Genomic DNA, 21,833 nt, shown 5'->3' with positions numbered 1-21,833 from the left:
ATGGAATGGCATGGCTGGAAGCTGGAAGAGAGTCAGTCCCCAGACAGTCAGTACATCTAGTGCCAGAAGGTGTTACATGGGCAACTGTGTTGGGCCTTGAAAGGCCCAGATGTGAGGCCTAGTGGAACTTCCTGGGCCTAGCTAAAGTTTGGCGATCTGCTTCTGGCCAGCTATGACTCAGGAAGATGGCTAATGGCATGTTACTTCTGCATAGGAGGTGGAATTCCCAAGTGCACACACTTAGAACCAATAATTTCAAAAGTCATGGTATACTATTGGCCCTTATCTCTCCCCCCATCCTAGAATCCCCACCCTCGTTCTCAACGCTATAAAGCAAACACCTGTCAATAAACTGAGTTCCTGCTTCAACAAGACTCCCGCCTTGGTGGTGTGTTCCTGGCTGTCAACACTCATCTTCCTCCTCAACCCCTTGGGAGGAACCAGTGGGCCTGGTCTTTCCTCAGCATTACCTGCCAGGGACGCCCAGAACAATTGGGGGAAAATGAGCAATATCTGTAAAAGCAACTCATGGTCTAAACTACTTAGCAGCAAATAACCTGGTAGGATGCTCACACAAGTGCAATAGTGGCACACAGCCATGGTGGGAAAGCAACTGCTCTTGACTTGGCTAACTGATCCCTTCTGTGGTATGGTCCCATAGCTGGATCTGAGCAAAAAGTCAGAACCATATCCAAACATAAGTCCACTGTCCATTATCAAGCTACCATCAATCATGGGCTACAAGAGGGTAAATTCTCTATAAAAAAGAAAGGGTTAACTCATTTGTCTGGTGCTAACTTACTCTCCATTGGGGAATCTGCTTCTCTTTTTCAGATACATGTAGATCCTAAGGAGAGATCCACCCCATCATACCTCAAAAGGGCCCTGGATGAAACTAAGAACAATTGGTGAAACAAGCAAGGTGCTGTTTTCTTGGGGAACCAGGTACCAGTGCAAGGGTGAAGGAGATCAACACAGAGAAAAATCAAATCCTACTGAATCAGAGATCCAGAGACCCAGAGGCCCCCAACACCTCATCACTGAAGCAGACCAAAAATGAACTCAACATGGCTCAGGGAAATTTTGTGGAAGAGTGGGTGGAAAGAATGTCAGAGCCACATGTTGGGTCATGGTATGCAAACATTTATCCTACCCATAACTGTGGGCTAACTACAGAATGCATGACCCATACACCTCAACAAGGAGGGACCAAGAGGAGGGGGAAGGTAATGAATGAGCCTAATAATGGTACCAAATTGATTGTATTCAATGAGTACAAAACTAATTAATAAAAAAATAAACACTCCAAAAGTGGGGGTAGGAAAATAATAGGGATTTCTCAGAGGAAGAATTACAAATGGCTTAGACACACTTAAGAAAATGTTCAACATCACTAACCACTAGGGAAATGCAAATTAAAACAACTATGAGATTCTACCTTACTCCATTAAGGATGAAAATCATTAAAAACAAATCTAAAAATAACAAATGTTGGCAAAGATGTGGGGAAAGAGGAGCTCTCATCCACTGCTGTTGGTCATTCAAGGCTTGCTCCATTCCATATGAATTTTGAGATCATTTTTTCTATGTCTGTGAATAATGGTGCTGGAATTTTTAATGGCATTGCATTAAATCTGTATATTACTTTTGATAGAATTGCCATTTTCACAATATTAATTCTACATGTCCACAAGTACCACATGTAATTTTCTACAATACACCATATGTTACCACATAATGCAAATCTCATCAAATACAGGAAAATTGAAATATTCTTTTGTACCCTTCTGAACACAATGGGATTAAACTGCAAATCAGCAACAAGAAAGATCCAGAGCATACAGAAACTCATGGAGACTAAACAGTACCCTATTGAATGATCAATTGATCACTGAAGAAATTACAAAGAATATCAATGAATTCATAGAATCAAATGATGAAGATAATACAACATACCAAAATTCTGGGACATAATGAAGGCAGTCCTAAGAGGGAAATTTATAGCTCTAAGTTCCTGAATTAAGAAATTACACAGTCCACAAATAAACAATTTACTGCATCACCTTAAGGCATTGGAGAAAAAAAGGCAAACCGAAAAGCATTACATGGGAGGAAATAATAAAGATTAGGGCAGAAATTAATGAAAAAGAAACAAAAAAATACAAAGATCAATGAAACAAAGAATTAGTTATTTGACAGGATAAACAAGATTGACAAACCCTTAGCAAATTTGACCAGAAGAAACAGAGAATAGACAAAAATTAAGAAGATTATTGATGAAAAGACACCATTACAACAGATAACAAAGAAATTCAGAAAATTATAAGGACATACTTTAAGAATATATATGTCTCTAAGTTTGAAAATCTGCAAGAAATAGATGATTTCCTTGATTCCTATGACCTACCAAAATTAAATCAAGATGAGATAAACCATTTAAATAGAGCTATAACATGTATGGAGATCCAAGCACTTATAAAAAGTCTCCCAACTAAAAAAGTCCAGGCCCAGATGGATTCACTGGTAAATTTTACCAGACAATCATGGAAGAACTAACACCACCACTTCTTAAAATTTTCCATAAAATAGAAAAGGAAGAAATTCTGTCAAACTCCTTCTATGAAGCAAGCATCACCCACATACCAAACCAGGCAAAGACAGAACAATAAAGGAAATTACAGACCCATCTCCTTCATGAACATAGATAAGAAAATTCTGAACAAGATATTGACAAATAGTGTATAAGAATATGTTAAAAATAGACTTCCGGCCAAGATGGAGACCACCTAGCTGCGCTGGAAAGAAAGGCAAGACATTAAGAGTTCACTGGGTCTTTTAGTGGAGAGCAATCTCCAATAGATCATCAGTGGGAGGGCACAGAGGGAGAGAAAACAGGGAATTGTGGATCCCCTTGCAGGTGGGTAGCCTACCATTCCTCCCAAATAGCCGCCGTGTCCTCCACCACTACGGCTGTGTGCCAAACGATCCCTGCATGCAGAAGCTTAGACTGCTCTGAACACTCACCAACTTACTGCTTTGGCCAATATGCGTTCAGCGACTCCTGGCGATAACAGGGAATCCCTGATTTAGTCAGGACCAGGTAACCCATCCCTCCCCGTATCCACAGTGCAGCTGCATGCAGATTGATCCCTGTGTGTGGAAGTTTAGACTGCTCCACTCACTTACTGCTCCTGCTGCTGCACGTTCAGTGAGCCCAGTCCAACAGCTACTGCCACACAAGCACAGACTGTGTCTCATGCTTGTGCCAGCTCAGGAGCCATCCCCTACCTGTCTGATGTGCCAGTCATACACGATTGTCCTGTGGCCAGGGAGTGCAAACTGCTTCCGGGTCCCAGTGTTCCCAGCTGGAATTTGGGCTGCTTCAGTGATGGTACCTCAGTGTACCTCCTAGCTCTAATGCAGGCAGCTTTGGTGCATTACCACTTGAGAATTCAGGCAACTTTGGCACCCCTGCCAGGGAGTAGATAGGCGGCTTTGACAAGTGAGAGCCAAAGCCCAGGCTACTTGGCAAATGCCCCAGGCAGCCTCAGATTCCCATTGTGTTTGAGCCCAGGCTGATCCACCCTGCTATGTGCCCATACACTGTCATGGGAAGACCACAGCACAAAAGATATAACATGAAAAATCAAATGCAAGAAAATCCAGTTAGATCATGCAGTCCTACAACAAATACATCTAAGTAAAATATAGAAGATACATTAGGATCTGAACATCAAATTGAAGTTATGAGCAATGCAACCCTGACTAACCTACTGGTTGAACTTGCAGGAAAGCAATAAAGGACTGATCATTATGTGGATGCTGCCATCACTAAACTAGAACTAATAGATAAGAAATTGGAAGGAGTTCAAAGAGAGTTAATAGATTTGAGGGAGAGTGAATAAAAAGAAGACCTTAAAAATCAGCTGGCCATGCTAAATGAAGACATAAAGAATGCATGGATGAATACCAAGAATCATCAAGAAAATCAGAAAAGGATGTGAAAAAGCAGCTTGACAGAGGGTTGGAAATTATACATAGAAAAGAAATAGAAAGTGCAAACTTAATTGAACAAGTCCAAAACTCTCTAGAAGCCATCAAGAATAGAGTCAGCCAAGTGGAGGATAGAAACACTGATCTGGAATACAAGATGGAAGAAACAGTTCGAGAGTTCAAAAATTTCAGTAAATTCAAAAGTTCCTGTGAAAAGAACATGAGGGCATTGTGGGATACAATTAAACATCTGAATATATGCATTATTGGAATACCAGAAGGAGAAGAAATTCAAAACAAAGGCATGGAGAACTTATTTAACAAAATAATTTTAGAAAATGTCCCCAGTCCCTTAAAAGAAAGGCCTATCAAAATACAAGAAGCCAACAGAACTCCAAATAGACTGGACCAAAGGAGAACCTCTCCAAGACATATTGTCATTAAGACTCTAAACATTGACACCAAAGAGAAAATCCTAAAAGCATCTAGGGAAAAATAGCACACCACTTTCAAAGGTAACCCCATCAGAATTACTTCAGACTTCTCAATGGTAACCCTGAAAGGTAGAAGGGCCTGGAAGGAAACACTGCAAAGTCTAAGAACCTATGGGTTCCAACCCAAACTACTCTACCCAGCAAAAGTATCCCTCATAATAGATGGTTAAAGAAAAACTTTCCATGACAAAACTCAGCTTTACAACTATATGAACACAAAACCAAACCTACAGAGATTATATCAGGAAATTCTCCACAGAGAAGAAACAAAGAATCAAACTCAAATGCCTACAAGTAGCAGATCACAATAATCAAACTCAGAGTAGTCAGAAAAAACTTCAAAGTCCATGAAAACACCAACATACATCTACCATAATGGCAGGGAAAAAAATCAAATCTCACATTCATTACCCTAAATATTAATGGCCTTAATTCTCCCATCAAGAGACACAAGCCAGCAAGATGGATCAAAAAATTAGACCCTTCAATCTGTTACCTTCAAGAAACCCACCTCACCACTAAAGACAGTCACCTCCTCAGGGTGAAAGAGTGGAAAACAATATTCCAAGCAAATGGGAATAAGAAATAAGCAGGGGTAACTATACTAATATCAGATCAAGTAGACTTCAAACCAAAAATAATCAAAAAGGACAAAGAAGGTCACTTCCTACTTATCAAGGGAACAATCCAACAAGAGGATATTACAATCATAAATCTGTATGCACCAAACACAGGGGCACCACAGTTCATAACACAAAACCTACTTGACAATAAAACAGAAATAACCACCAACACCATCATAATTGGGGACTTTAATACACCATTATTTGTAATAGACAGATCATCCAAACAGAAACTCAATAGGGAAGTAAGAGAGCTCAACCAAACCATATATCACTTAGACCTAATGGACATGTACAGAACTTTCCATCCCAAATCCACAGACTACACATTCTTCTCAGCAGCCCATGGAACATTCTCTAAAATAGACCATATACTGGGTCACAAAGCCTGCCTCCATATATTTAGGAAGATTGACATAATTCCCTGCATGATATCAGATCACAATGCTATATTGCTAGAAATTAACAACAAAAGACCCACCAAGAATCCCAACGGCAACTAGAAACTGAAGAGCACACTTTTAAACAATAAATAGATAGTGGATGAAATAAAAAAGGAAATTGCAAAATTTCTGGAATTGAATAAAAATGAGAACACATCATACCAAACTTATGGGACACAATGAAGGCAGTCCTCAGGGGAAAATTCATAGCACTCAATGCTTTCATAGAAAAGACAGAAAGATCCCAATTCAATAACCTAACCATCCACCTAAAGGCTCAACCATGTTTGTAGTGGCTCAATTCGTAATAGCTAAGAGCTGGAATCAGCCCAGATGTCCATCACTAGAAGAATGGATAACTAAGATGTGGTATATCTACACAATGGAATTCTATATAGCAGTAAGAAAAAAAATTACACAATGAAATTTGAGTAAAAATGGTCAAACCTGGAACAGATCATTCTCAGTGAACTTATCCAATCACAGAAAAAAAAAAAAAATCTCCACATAGTCTCACTCATCTACAGCACCTAACCTGAATCTACCCAAGATACCTTACATACCCAACAAATATCTCACGGACTAGACACTAAGGTGGATGGGAAGGGAGGGGAGGGCATCAAATGGGTGGGAAACACAAATTAGACCCAAATGGCAATGGTACCATAAAATTGTACTTCCTAGAAGGCAGACCAAATGGCTGAGCTTTCACCAGGCCCTTACAGGGAACACCTGAACCACAAGACACTGGACAGGGTAGGATCAAGGCTAACCTTAATGTTCTACATCTTCCCTCCCTCCCTCTCCCTCTCTCTCTCTCTTCTCTCAAACTCTTGTATATTAGTTATCTTTTTCCTCATTTTCTTAATGGGCACTCACCAGTAACTCCCAGTACCTGCATGTGGCTATCATCCACAATAATCTTTTGATCAGAGAAACCTACATGGTTTTCTGAAAGAGTCGGATTTCTGTCAGAGTACTTGATGACCCACCAAAGTTAGTGGTAAGACCCTAATTCTGAAGACACTATATGCAGTTGACACGTAAAATGGAATGGGATGGCTGGAAGATAGAAGATAGTCCCCAGACAGTCAGCATGTCTAGTGCCAGAAGGTGCTACATGGGTGACTGTGGGAAAATGACCAATATCTTTCCAAGCAACTCATGGTCTAACCTGGTTAGCAGCAAATAACCTGTTGTGATGCCCACACAAGTGCAATAGTGGCACACAGCCATGGTGGGGAAACAACTGCTCTTGATTTGGCTAACTGATCCGCTCAGTGGTATGGGACCCATAGCAGGAACTGGGAAGCAAGTCAGAACCATATCCAAACATAAGCCGACTCTCCAATATCAAGCTACCATCAATCATGAGCTACAAGAGGGCCTACACCTATCAAATTCTCTATAAAAAAAGTAAGAGTTATCTCATTTGTCCTGGTGCTAACTTACTCTCCGTTGGAGAATCTGCTTCTCTTTTCCAGATAGATGTAGATCCTAAGGAGAGAGCCACCCCATCATACCTCAAAAGGGCCTTGGCTGAAAATAAGAAGAATTGGTGAAACAAGCAATGGCGATGTTTTCCTGATGTGCTGGATACCAGCACAAGGGGGAAGGAGATCAATACACAGAAAAATCAACTCCTACCAAATCAGAGAGCTAGAGCCTCAACACCTCATCACTGAAGCAGACCAAAAATGAACACAACATGGCTCAGGGAAATTTTGTGGAAGAGTGGGTGGAAAGAATGTCAGAGCCACATGTTGGATCATGATATGCAGAGACATTTATCTCACCCATAACTGTGGGCTAACTCCACAATGCACGACCCATGCACCTCAACAGGCAGTGGCCAATGGGAAGGGGAAGGTGACAGTTCAGCCTAATAATGGTATCAAATTGACTGTATTTGCTGAATTTAAAACTAATTAATAAAAAAGAATATATTAAAAATATTATTCACCCTGACCAAGTTGGCTTTATCCCAGGAATGCAGGAAGGGTTCAACATACACAAATTGATGAATGTAGTACATCATATGAATGATCTGATGGACTAAAATCACCTGTTCATCTCAATAGATACAGAAAAGCTATTCAGCAAAATCCAACATCTGTTCATGGTAAAAGTATTACAGAATCAGGGAATGGAAGGAACATATTTCAACATAATGAAAGCTATTTATGATAAACCTACCACCAACATAATACTAAATGGAGAAAAACTTGAAGCTTTTCCACTAAATTCAGGAACAAAACAAGGGTGTCCACTGTCCCCACTTTTATTTTATATAAGACTGAAAGTCTTAGCTATAGTAATAAGGTAAAAGATACTCATAAAAGGGATACAAATTAGAAAGGAAGAGATGAAATTATTATTACTTGCAGACAATATGATTCTATACATTAAAGACTCTACCAGCAAACTTTTAGAGCTCATAAAGAGTTTTAGCAACATAGCAGGATACAAAATTAATACCTAGAAATCAGTAGTGTTCCTACATACTAACCATAATCATGCAGAGCATGAAATAAGGGAACCTCTCCAATTCACAACTGCTTCAAAAAAAAAAAAAATTACCTTGGAAAAAACGTAATCAAGGAAGTAAAGGATCTCCACAATGACAACTTTAAAACACTCAAGAGAGAAATTGAAGAAGACACAAGGAAATGGAAAGACATTCCATGTTCTTAGACAAAAGCAATCTACACATTTAATGAAATCCCCATTAAAATTCCAATGGAATTCTTCACAGTAATAGTAAAAATAATCCTAAAATTCATTTCAAATTACAAAAAAAAATCCTTGAATAGCCAAAATGATTTTGAGCAACAACAACAACAACAAAAAAGACTGGTGGTATCTCCATACCCAATTTTAAGTTATACTACAAAGTCATAGTAGCAAAAGAGCATAGTATTGCCACAAAGACAGACATGTAGATCAATGAAACCAAATAGAGAACCCAGATATTACTCCAGGCAGCTATAGCCATCTGATTTTTGAGAAAAGTTCCAAAAATATTCATTGGATTCAACAAGTGGTACTGGGAAAACTGGATATCTATATGTAGAAAGATGAAAATAGATCCTTGTCTTTCTCCATGCAGAAGAATTAAATACTAGTGGATCAGGGATGTTAATATCACACCTGAATCTCAAATTTCTTGAGGAATAGGTAGAGGAAGGCCCTTCAACATATTGGCATAGATAATAACTTTCTGAATATAACCCAAATTGCTCAGAAAATAAAACCACTAATCAACAAATGGTATATAATAAAATTACAAAGCTTTTGCACAGCAAAGGACACTGTGAATAGATCAAAGAGACAACCTATAGAATGGGAGAAAATCTTTGCCAGCTACACATTTGACAGGGTATTAATATCCAGAATACAGTATAACTCAAAAACATATCACTAAGAAATCAAACAACCCAATTAAAAAATGGGCTGTGAAACTAAATAGATAGTTCTCATCAAACAAAATACAGGGGCAGGAAGGGAAAGACCATGGTTTGATGTCTCTAAGTATAGAAGTTGCCAATTATATATATATGGACATGGAAAGTGACTGAGAAGGACATATGACATCAATCTCTGGCCTCCAAACACATGCATACACATGTGTATGGGGTGACTAAACACATGTGAATGCACATGCATATGAACATACACACACACAGCACACATATAAACATGCCAAAAACAAACTATTTTTCCCTTTCATGTTGTTAAGAAAAGATGCACAGTCTCACTCAGCAGCTTCAGCCAAAAATGAGCCACATGTGAAGATGCTTGGAGATTCAAAATCACAGGACAAATGACACAGTTGCTATCACAGCAGGCAGATGCTGGCAACTACCCTGCACACAGGCGTGACTGGGTTGGGAAACTCCACTTCCTACAAGCAGAAAAGGTGTGACAAGGAGCTACATGGAAGCAAAGGAACAGCTCTATATCCTCTGTCTGGCCCTGGGCAATGTCTTTATCAAGATATGAAACTTTTGTCACCTTACATTGGTTGAGAATAATTTTTGCTAGAATGGGGCTTGCTTTTGACATTTCTAAAGATATATTTTAAGAAGTAAAAAAAATAGTCTTGAGGAAGATAAATGCATATTTTAATGATTTGTGCTTTTGTCTTAACTAAGAAAGATTGGAATACTTCAACATTAAGGAATATTTCTTCTACGTTTCCTTCTAAGAAAACTTTCTTTTCTCTATTAAGAAAGCTCTTAGTGTGCATATATCTTCTGACCTTGCCAAATCTTCAAGGTATCTGAGTATCCTATGTTCTGGACACTTCTGTGAGGGTTTGAAAACGTGCTTACTAATTATCTCAAAACCAGTACTAGAGATTTAGTAGAAAGTTTAATTAGGAGAGTAGACATCTTAACAAGAGTGCCTGTTTTATTTTAAATACATGACAACTTATTTTCTTATATATACCTTTACTGTTGTTCCCTTTATGTTTAGTATTGTTTTGCTTGTTTGTTTTAGAGCCAGGGTGTTGCCATTCAGCCCAGGTGGCCTCCCTCAACACCTTCTCCCCCAGCATCTCCTCACTCCTAACCTGGGACTACGTGCTTGCCCCATCATGCTGAGTTACACTCATGCTTATGAAGTTGTGCTCATCACACAGAACATTTGCACCTAAGTATTACTAAGTCTACTACAAATGGTGTAAGACTCTTTCTCTCCTGTTCAAGTTTTATAAATAAAGTGCTATCATACAGCCATGTTAAATTCATTGACTTTCCTAGCAGAATTTGTTTCCTTTATGCACACACATTCCTTAGAATGATCTCCATAGACAGTTAGGCATCATCAGTGACAAGCAACATTGGACACTTCTTTGCCTCACTTGCACCTGCATTTCTTTTGCATTGTCGCCTTAGCTTTGCTGACATGATGCATCCTTCACAGTGTTAAGAGGGAGGCATGCATCTCTTTATCACAACGAGTGAGTTAGTCCCAAGTTTTATAAGGCACACTCCCTTAGGAGCTATCATTCTATCCTACTTTGATGAGAGTATTTTTTCCAGTTACCCAATTTATCATTTTTTTTATTTTTATTGACGAGTTCCATAATTATAAACAATATCCCATGCCAATTCCCTCTCTCCCCTGACTTTCCCCTTTGAAACTCCTCTCCATCATATCCTCCCCCCCAATCAGTCACTCTTTTGTTTCGATGTCATAATCTTTTCCTCCGGTTATGATGATATTCTGTAGGTAGTGTCAGGAACTGTGAGGTCACGGATATCCAGGCCATTTTGTGTCTGGAAGATGAAATGACTTTTTAGAAGATGATTATGGAGCCTTGGTGGGCACCTTTCTGGCAGGGGAGCCCTATAAGGACCAGGCAGTTTGATGGGCTTGGAGAACAGCAGCATGATAAACAAGTGAATGCAAACATGGTCTGAGGAATCTAGCCTCTATGAAGCTTCTTCCAAATCTCCCTGGCTGTGTTACAGAAAGCCTTGCACCACTGGGAAAGGGGTTATGTAGTGTGTTCATGGGGCAAAGTGATGGTTAACTTTTATTGTCAGTTTGATTGGATTAACAAATGCCAGGGGCATCAGAAATGCATACCTCTAAATGCATCTTTAGACACTGTTTCCAAAGATGACCAACTTAGGGAGGAAGACCTACCCTGAATGCTGTTGGCGGCAGCATCCTTGGAACTGGGTTCTCAGACTGGAGGAGGAGGAGAAGCTAGCTGAGCACCAGAATGCCCCTTTTTCTGCTTCCTGATGTGCTGAGATGTGAGAAGAGAGCCTTGGGCTCCTGCTTTATCATCCATGCCTTGTCTACTGGATGAACCATACCTTCTCAAACCATGAGCCAAATGGGATCCTATGTTAAGCAAGGATACCCACCAGAGGGCCATGAAAGGCCTCCCATTAGGAGAAAGGTCCTCGTGCCTAGAGAGTATCCTCTGTCTCTTAGTTGGGTGAAGAAGGCATAGGCAGGCAGGTACTGTGTCAGAGTGGTGGTAGAAGCTACAGTGGCTTCTACAGGACTTATTCCTTTCAAGGTCCTTGTCTGCTGTGATGGCCTACCAACTGCCCAGCAGTACCTGCATGAGCTTGGGGTAAACCCAGCTGGGACTCCCTTGCCAGAAGTCCTTAAAAACTTTGATGGCTGCTCAGAAACTCCATCAATGGGGGCCCTGGGCCAGTCACCATATCTTTGGGAGAAGGTTTCTTTACCGTCATTGAGGGTAAGTCCTGCTCATAGCAGCACCACACGTGCTGTGCCTTTCATTCCTATGCCATTAGTTTGATCTTTGCAGCAGATCAAAGTGCTGTCTATGCAGGAGAGAAGTTCTGAAAATACCAGTGAGGGTCTGGCCATTTTGCATGGCATCCCTCACCAAATGTCCATGTGCTGTGGATTCATGTTATTCTGGCTCTCATCACAATGTTCCTAGTTCCTGGTTCCTGTGTCTGTTTCCCATGATGAAGCTCAGCAGCCTGGCCAGGACCACAAGGGATAATGTAGAGCATAGGCAGATTCTCAACTCTCTGGGTCTCCTTATGACAACCCTCTGGGACAGGAAGAAGGACTGCTTTTAGGTCAGGGCAGGACTGCTAGGAACCATCATTGGATGCCACACAGGGAAAAACATACTGTTGATGTTGGTCCCTGTGATAAGCATAGTAGGCATTTGCCACATGTGACTGCATTTACAAGTGTGGAAACTTGAAACAGCCTGCAAGGAGCAGAGGAGAAGCAAATTCTGTCTTAGGTTTAGCTACTTGACAGAGGCTAAGCTCAGATGTGTCTGGTGATGAAGTTCATACTCCTCTGTAATGTAGAAATGGAGCAAAGCCTACATGTGTTTAGGAGAAGGATTGGAGTGTAGGCTTATAGCTACATCCCCCTCCCCGCTCACAAATACACCAGGCTTTGCATGGTGGATCCTCGCCAACAAAGCTTGTGGGCCTGCCATTAACATATCAAGCCTGAATCCAGGGTTGTGAGACTTTCTTTCAGTTAGACCTGATGCTGAAAAGGTGCTGAGCAGAAATGAGAAGTTCTGGAGCTCCAGGTATCTGGCCTTGGCTCATCCAGTGTGCCCCCAAGACCTCCCACTCAGGACACAAGCATGCAGCTCTCTGCAGCCATGCCCTGACAATGCTGGTGCATTTATTTACAATTCTGTGGCTGCAAGACTGTCAAAACCTACAAAGCCAACTCTGAGTGAAATCAAAGAACTTCAACTTGGGTGAGAAGCCCTACCTGGAGGGTGGTGCGAATAGGTCGACCTCCCCAGGCTGACCCTGGAGGTGAAGTATACTCAAATTGTTGGGGTTTCTCTCCAACAACTGTCTGGGGCTGTCTGTAAGAATGTGAGCACGCGCAAGGCAGCAGGAGTAGATGTCACATGGCCCAATGTTAGCAGTTTCAGGAATGGTAACCCTGGTAACTTCCTAGGCTGGAGCATGGGGGTTTCTTAAACACCTTGCTCTTCTCCTCATATATCTTTTTCATTTGGTCAGATGAAATGGACGTGATTTTAAAAACAGCAAACACTACAGTCCAAAGCCCGTTGGAGCTTGCTGTCCAGTGTGGTTGTGGATAAAGAGAGCCTCAGAGATCTCTGAACTGGATGAGAAGCGCCCAGACAAAGGTCAGCCTCCAGACGCAGGGCACCCCCCCCCCCCGCTTGGTTTTGTTGTACAATGTCATAGGAAGTCTGACAACTTGCAGCCATTTATGCAATCAAGGGGTGGATGGTGAAGCAATGGGCCTCTTAGTGGAACCATAGATACAGACTGAAGAAATAGGCCCACGTAGAGTATTCAGAGAAATGGTCCACTTGCACAGAGAAGTCAAGAGACTCTGAGTTTTGGTTTCCTTAGAGTGGGTATCCCTCACCACCCCCATAGACATTCCTTGCAGTTACAACTATGTGATTTCTTCTTCTGGAAGAAGCTGAAAGGAAACTGGAGGGAAAAAGAGCAAAGGACAAGTGCCAAGGAGAGAGACAGAGACAGGGGGATTCTCTACTCAACGGCCACTAGATTCCTGTTCCCTGTCCACCATCAACAGCCCTTCACTCACTTGTCTATTCAAAGCCAAGGAAGCCCCAGAGGCGGTCACACCCGGGATTTTCCAGAGATCAGGAGCAATTAAAACTTTTCTACTTCCAGCAGCAGCTCCCAGGAATCCCAGGAAGGCCAGTGGGACACCTCTGCAAGAATGCAGTGGCACCCTTCCTAGAAGGAAGCAGCTGTGTCCTGGGCACACCCTTCTCTGTCCTCTACATCATGTAGTGGCTCTGGGACCTGTGGGTGTTAAAGGGTGTGGGCACCAATGCCTGTGACCATATCCAGCAAGTTTTCCGGAAGTATTTGAAGTGTGGCATTTATAGCTGCTCCTTAGTCTTGTTGCACTCCCTTGGGCCATACAAGTGAATTTCTAGTTATCTACTCTTCCTGCCTCAAACAGAGACAGGGTGAATCCTCCCATGCCCCAGCTGTGGCCTGCTTTCTGAAGGTAGACATGTCTCTTCTCAAACCTAGGGCAGGTGAAGAGAAAGGCAGAGGTGGCTTTGTTCTCTCTAAGTGCTGTCCCTGCCCTTGGACACAAATAGGCACAGGATAGTGAAGGCCTGTGGCCCTGAGATGTTCAGAGAAATGCCTCTCCTGATCTGTTTCCCATTTTTTGTTTCTCATGCAAGATGCTCCAGGCCACTCACAGGGAAGCAAAAGATGCTGGGCTGACTCATATTTATCACAAGTGGCAAAAAATGATGCCCCAGCCAGGTGCAAACTTGGTTGGTTCCAGGTCGGTATTTAATGAATATCTTCAAGGAATTCCCTTAACTCCACCTTTCATTTCAGAAGGAACAGCAGAAGGCAATGAGGCCACGCTTCACAGAGCCCTGCAGAGTCTTATTCCACACACGTTCTCTGCAGAGAGCGTCACACATGTTGAACCGTAGCTCCATGTTTTGCAAAGATCTAGATGACAGTTCCTAGTGCTGAGCAGGATAAACAGCTTCCAGAACTCAGCTAGCATAACTGCTTTGTGCTTAGTTTCTACTTTGGAAAACATGCTAGAAGATTCTAAGACCCTTCTAGGACATGAATTGCAACTTAATAAAATCAATATACACAGGACTCAGGAAGTCTCTTCACAGCTGTTATAAAAATGGAAGGAGGAGCTGGAGTGATGGCTCAGAGGGTAAAGTGGTTGCAGTACAACCACAAGGACCTGAGTTTAGATCCACTGCACACACACAAGAGCTGGGCCTGCTTGTAGGATCACTAGGGCTCACTGGCTAATATAGCCAATAGGTGAGTTCCAAGTTCAATGAGAGACCCTTTCGCAAGGAATCAGTGGCAGAGTGACTAAAGAAGACGCTCAACAGTCACTTTATGGCCTCCTTTCTCAAGGAATCAGTGGCAGAGTGTCTAAAGAAGACACTCAACGGCCACTTTCTGGCCTCCTTTCTCAAGGAATCAGTGGCAGAGTGACTAAACAAGACACTCAACAGTCACTTTCTGGCCTCCACACATGTACACACATACATTCATGTGCTCCTACTCTCACATACAGAAACACACATAGATATATACAAATAAATATACACAAGAGAAAAGAAAACATTGGTTTTAATGGAAGAGAGGATACAACAGTGAAGTCCAATATCTGAGTTAAACTGACCTTGTTTGAAGCCCATGGTGAATAAAGTTTTAATATTTATATTAGCAATGTGTCTAGGTCATCTAGGTGGTGTCAACTCTGTCATTCTTCTGAGTGAGGGATTGACAAAATGTTGAGAAAGTTTCCAATCAAGGTAATTGTATCTATAGAAAAGTTCATGGAATTGTGTGCTTTTAATCAGATCTGAGAGCCTAGCTTTCAGCAGTGGAGGTAGTAGTTTCACTATAGGAGCTCCACCCCATGTTCATGGCCAGCTGATTTTAGGTCATCACACAAGGAGCCTAGAAGAAGAATGAAGGGAAATAATGTCTTCATGAAGCTTGATACTGACATCTTAGGTGTATAAGGGCTTATGGCCAGCCTAAATAAAAATGACTCAAATTATCTAGAAAACCATGTGTGTGTGTGTGTGTGTGTGTGTGTGTGTGTGTGTGTGTGTGTGTTGAGAGGACATTCCTGCCCCATATGTCAGCCAACCATCCTGCATAGGTGATTCTGGCCCATTATCTGGATCTACTACCATATCTTGTGCAAGGAGTAAGGGACTAAGAAATTCTAAATAATGGTCCAAGCTTTACCATTCTGTCCTTTGGTGCCAACTTCTTTGTAGGTAAACAGGGTCATCAGATGCACTGCCCATCACCCTCCTCACTGTTCCCACACAGCAGATGAATCAGCTGGAGGATGACACAGCGGCTGTGGGAAAAACACTTGCCTGCTGGATTCCAGCTATTTCCATGCCCCGAATCTGCCCACACAGGCTCTCTTGGCTGGGAATAGCGTGAGATGTCTGCAGCTGTTATAGAGCCCTCAGGAGTATGACCCACAACCCTACCCTACTGGAGTTTGGATAAGGACACCAAGCAGTCCTAATGCCTTCCCAGGACAGAGGCAAATGGCCTCACCACAGGGAGGACCCTGCAGCCTGACCTTTACTTCCGTGGCCTCATCACAAATGCACAGAGCCTGCCTTGGAGCTACAGGTTGCAGTAATTGAGGAAGGAAAAAAGTGTGGCTTTCAAGGGAATGAAAGGCTGTCAAAAAGCTCTGAACTTAGGAGCTAGGGACTCAGTGAGTAAAGTATTTGCAAATGAAAAGACCTGAGTCTGGATGCCCAGAGCCCACATGAAACCAGGCATGGTACTGCTCACCTACAATCCCAGTGCTAGAGAGGCAGAAACAGGATGATCCCTGTAGATCACTGGCAAATGAGCTTTAGTTTTGGTGTAAGATCCTGTCTCAAAAAAGACAGTGGGAAGTGATTGAGGAAGACTCCTAACATCACCCTGTGGCCTATACACATACATGTACATCCACGCACCCAAATGAACCCATATAAGAACAATCATGTACATATATGTGCACACATACATGCAAAGGAAAAATGCAGCTCTGAAATTAAAGCAGAAAGCACGAAGCCAACAGTGGAGGGAAGGGAGAATCTGGGGCCATGGTGTGGACATTTTGGACTATGTCCAACAAATGTGGATAGAGGGCCATTCTTGGTCACTGTGAGTAGTTGACACCTGGAGCAGGCTCTGGGCAGGAGAGCAGGGGTGTGGAGACAGGAACTAGAATCCCTTTTCTCCACAAACCAGCTGACAGCAGCTGTTTTTTGCTCGCTCAGACTGATGGGGAGGATAAAGATGATGGGGCATCAGGCGCCTCACTTGATAGATGTAAATGTGTATTAGTTACTACCATGTAATCAATATTTTGCTGAATGCTTATAAGGCATGCTTAGTGAGTCTGTACTGAGAAGCAGATGGTGATCTAAGAACATGACCCATGCTGAGCCACATCGCTCATAACAGGTCTTATGAAGTTCTATAACAAATTCTGTGCTCGTGGTAAATCCAAAACATAAGATGTGCCCCAGGTCAGAAACATGGGGAAGTGCCATTCAAAGATGATGCCAGGCTCGCTGGCTTAAAGTCCTTCAGAGTCCAGGCTCCTCCACATGCCCCACGGCTATCTTGGAACCAATTACAGAAACCAGGAATAAATTCTGCTGTGATGAAGAGGACGTGTGAGATGACCCAGAACCATAGTATTCCCTGCTTTTATTCCTCCACATGACCAGAAGTTACCAGATCCACAAAGGTCCTAACAGTTCAGGATGCTACAGAACAACAGAACCTGGCAGGTTAGGAGAAACTGAAGCATAAGTTGTGCTCACAAAGGCCAGCAGAGAAAGGTGGGTCCCTGTAGTAGAACTTGTGCACCCTGTTCTGCCATCTGTGTTGGGACAGTGTGCCAACTTACCACTTTACCTTATGCTGTGTATCTTCTAACCACACTAAGTTTCAGGGCCTGCCTTTTCTCTTGGCATCGCCAGGACTTAAGCAAATGCCTGGGTTGCCCAACATACAGGAAGGTGACAAGTCAAAGAAGATTTCTGCTGTGGCTGAGTTGGGTTTTCTTGAGGTAGAATAAAATCAAATTTTTTACTGCCAGTAAGTGCTACATTGAAAAAGCAATACTTGAAGAGTATTATATAAATATGGTCACTTGGTTGGAAATGCAAATGGTCCCTTTTTAGAAAGTGCTAATGTTGGCTTCTCCTTCCTCTCAGGCTTATTTATGCAAGCACATGACAAAGACCAAGAAAGCCTAATGCTTATTTTCCAAGGAATTGACAGTTAAGTGGGAAAAGAGTGGGAAAGAGTCAGAGGCATGAATGAAGACAGCAAAAGGTTGAAAGGGCCCTGGGGAAGCTATATGAAGAGGACTTAACTGGTCCTGATATTTGGGACTCTACATGTAGTAGAAAGACCAGGGTGTGGAGAAATCTAGCATGCTCCAGCCTTGGGGAGGAATCAGCTCAGAGAACCAGAAGCTCTGAGAATAGAGGTATTAGGGATACCAGGTCTCCATTCTGGCTTGGAGAGTGCTGGCTCTCCACTTTGGAGAATTTCCACCTAGGAGACAGAACAGATTCTGATTCCACAGCCCCAGGTGAAAGGGAGTCCTCCCCTGATGCTAGGCTTTGCCTAGAGAAGACAAAAGGCTGTTCCCATGCAGGCCTCTCAGGAGGAGTTGCCCATCAGTCCTTCCAGGGGCCTGAAGTCCTTTGCTGGGCTTGACTGGCAGTCAGCACAACTTACCTCATTACAAAATGGTTTTCTATACTAGAGATAGATGAGATAGTGATGGGAGGGAAATGCATAAATAGGACCATGAAGCTGAGTCTGTTTTTACTGAATTTCTGCTGCTGGTTTTCTCAATTGGTCAAAACAAGTCAATCTGTTACTAAGCACAGAAAATAGAAATCTTCATGATCATGAACTGGGTCTCCCTCCCACTTCCTCAACTGCTATTCCCTGCATCTTCTGCAGGAATTACAGAGCTTTTTCAAAATAATCTTTTCACTTATTTCTCCCATACATTTTTACATAAATTGTAGTGAGGCAAGCCACCTGAAGTGTCTCCCACCCACATCTCCCAGTGCCACTTGTTGGTCATCAAACTCACATTGGCCATTTGCTTTCATTTCCCAGGGTTGCTATACAAAGGACCAAACCCTGGATGACTTAGGAAATTTACCTCACAGTTCTCAGTGCTAGAAGAGGAGTGACATAGTGTCAACCTGGCTATAACTATTCTGAGAGCTTGAGAAGGATGTCTTTTGTATCGCCTGGCTTCTGGTGGTCTCATTCTGTTACATCACTAACTTTTGCCTGTGGGTCATTATATCATCACCCCTCTGTAGAGCCTGTCTCTGCATTTATACTCCCATGCCCCCTCCCCACTGCTGCATGAGTATGGGTATATATTTATTCATTATGTATACAGGTGCCATGTCAAGCATTCTCCACATTATTTTTAGAGACAAGGTCTCTCACTGAAACTACAGGTCTCCTGACTTAAGTAGACTAGGTTGCCAGAAAGCCCTAGAAATCCTATCTCCACATCTCCAGTGCTGGGATTTCAGGCATGTTCCATTTTATATGGAACCAAACTTGAGTCCTCATGCTCATTGGCAAGCACTCAACTGACTGAGCAATCTTCTCAGCCCCTCAAATGTCCCTTTCTCATAAGGACAACAATCATTCCAGGTTATGGTCCACCATATTGACTTCATTGTATCTTTATTACCTTGATAAATACCATGATTCCATATGAGTTTTTATCCTGATGTAGTGGGGAGTTAAACTTCAAACATGGTTTGGGGGACTTCATTAGATCCCTAGTAGTATTCTTTATATACTTCATGTATATCATTCTCTTTAAATTATGGTACAACTGAAGAGTTTGATATTATTGTTCCCCATATACTCATAAGGAAACCAATCCAAAAGGAGACTTGGTTTTCAAAGCTCTTAGAAAATGGGAAGGGCAGCCAGGGGTGGTGATGCACACCTTTAATCCCAGCCCTCAGGAGGAAGAGGTAAGAGGATTGCCATGAGTTTGAGGCCACCCTGAGACTACATAGTTAATTCCAGGTCAGCCTGGACCAGAGTGAGACCCTACCTCAAAAAAAAAAAAAAAAAGAAAGAAAGAAAGAAAGATAAAAAGGAATAAAAGAAAATGGGAGGGGCATGGAACTTTTTCACTCTTACCCTACGTTCGGCCATTCTCCCACAGACTGGAAAATGTCTCTCATTCTTCAAGACTAAATTTGAATGCCATCTATTTCAAAAACTCTACCCTGCAGTTTGTTTAATAGCTGAGTTGTGCTTGTTAACATAACTTTATTTCTCTTTTCTGGCCCTTGATATACCAAATGCCAGGGATATACTCACATACTCCAACCTACTTCAGGGCAGGCCACATGCCTGTTCACTGCCATGCCTCGGCCTGCAGGAAGCACACACCTGACAGGGACACTGGAGCTCATGACATGAGCATGGCTGTAGGCTTGTTTCCCTTGGCCATTATACAAACTGCCTAACACATTGTACATGACGTAAAGTTACATGAAGCTTGTTTTTTCCTGAGTGGGGCATTATTCTACTTCTGAAATCAACTTGATTTCCTCCTGATGTTGTTTTAAAACACAATATTGTTCATGAGAGAGAATAACATACTTTAAGATAAAGGGATTTTAGATTAATATTGTTCTTGGTTCGTGGATGGAAAACTCATAACACTTAGATGAACAGAATATAGGAAGTACGCACCCCTAAAACTCTCAGAGGTCATTTCAGGAAGCTTCCACAGTTTATGTAGGTTTGGATTCAAAATATGTCCATACCACCACTGTAGAGTCATTTGTGGGGTGATTAAGGCCAATATGTGTTGCTTAAAATTAGACTATTACACTTTGCCATTACTTGATTGATACCCTCCATTCACCTCTAAGAGGGTGAGGTTACAAAGTTAAGAAGAAAATGGAATGTTACAACATGGTGGACCCACCACTACAGGGCTTGTGACATTATGACTAGATAGAAGTGTGACAGACACAATGAGGATGAGACAGAGTCCTTTCTGAACTCTGGCTCCTTTTCTACTAGGCTGTCACTCCCTGTCTCACAGGAAATCTTCAGTTTGGAAGAATATGTTTTTCACTGGTTAGAAGCACCTGTTCTGGGAAGGCCAACAGAGTGATGCAGGGTCTGCTGAAAAGAGGTTGAAGACTCAGTAAAGTTACATGGCAGGATCCAGAGAATGGGAGGGGTTGAGGTTTATTCTGCTTTAGACTTATTTATTTATTTACTTTTTTTCTGGGAGCTGGGATTACAGGCATGTGCCACCATTCCTGGCTGGCTATTTGTATGTAAAGTGAAACTATTCAAAAGTTAGGTCAGGAACAATATACTAAGAAAAATAAACCAGGTTTTATTTAAATTTCTACTTTTAAAAATAGTGTCTATGAACCTTCACATCTGAATCTGAAAGAACAATGGTTAGAAATGCAGGTGCCTGCCATCCCTCTTGTGACTGTGTACTGGAGGCCTGAGAGACTATAATACAGTCTAAGAGGATCTCTCACATCTTTCATGCCCATCTCCTCCAGGTGATCCATCCTTGGAACCTCACATCTAATACATGCATGGACATTGGTTTGTCAAAACAGTAAGCTCCCATCTCAAACAATGATGCCAGACAGTGAATACCAGAGTGACACAAAGCAGGGATCTGCCTGTTCCCTGGGTCAATTGCCAGGACCTTTCACAAGGAAGAAAAGCCTCCTCTGCCAGCAAGTCAAAAAGTAAGACAGAGGAGCTCATGCAGCTAGATGCAGGGAGCTGCAGGGCTGGATGGATGAGAGAGCAAGGTTGAAGAGAGGACTGGCCATTGCAGAGATATGTGTACCATCCTGGAGAGTGCTGATCTGGGCATATGGAGGAAAAGTCTTCCCTGTTCTGGGGCATGAACAGTTCAAATGCGATGTACAGCTTACATGACTGCAGCAGTTTATTCCATCTGGGGGGGGGGGACCTAATAACACGGGGCTTTTTTGTAGAAAAAATCAGAAGATATTCCACTGAAGTTTTTTTTTTTTCTTTTTTTGAAAGAAAAAAAACAAAACAACATTCATACTGTATCTAGATGCAATTAATTTTGTGGATGTTACCTAAAACATAAACCACATACCAGGACAATACTATGTGTTTATTATTTCCACTCAGGAACATCTCCACTAATGC

Source organism: Jaculus jaculus, chromosome 2 (assembly GCF_020740685.1).
Source record: "Jaculus jaculus isolate mJacJac1 chromosome 2, mJacJac1.mat.Y.cur, whole genome shotgun sequence".
NCBI classification, from domain to species: Eukaryota; Metazoa; Chordata; class Mammalia; order Rodentia; family Dipodidae; genus Jaculus; species Jaculus jaculus.
This window is presented reverse-complemented; position numbering follows the sequence as displayed.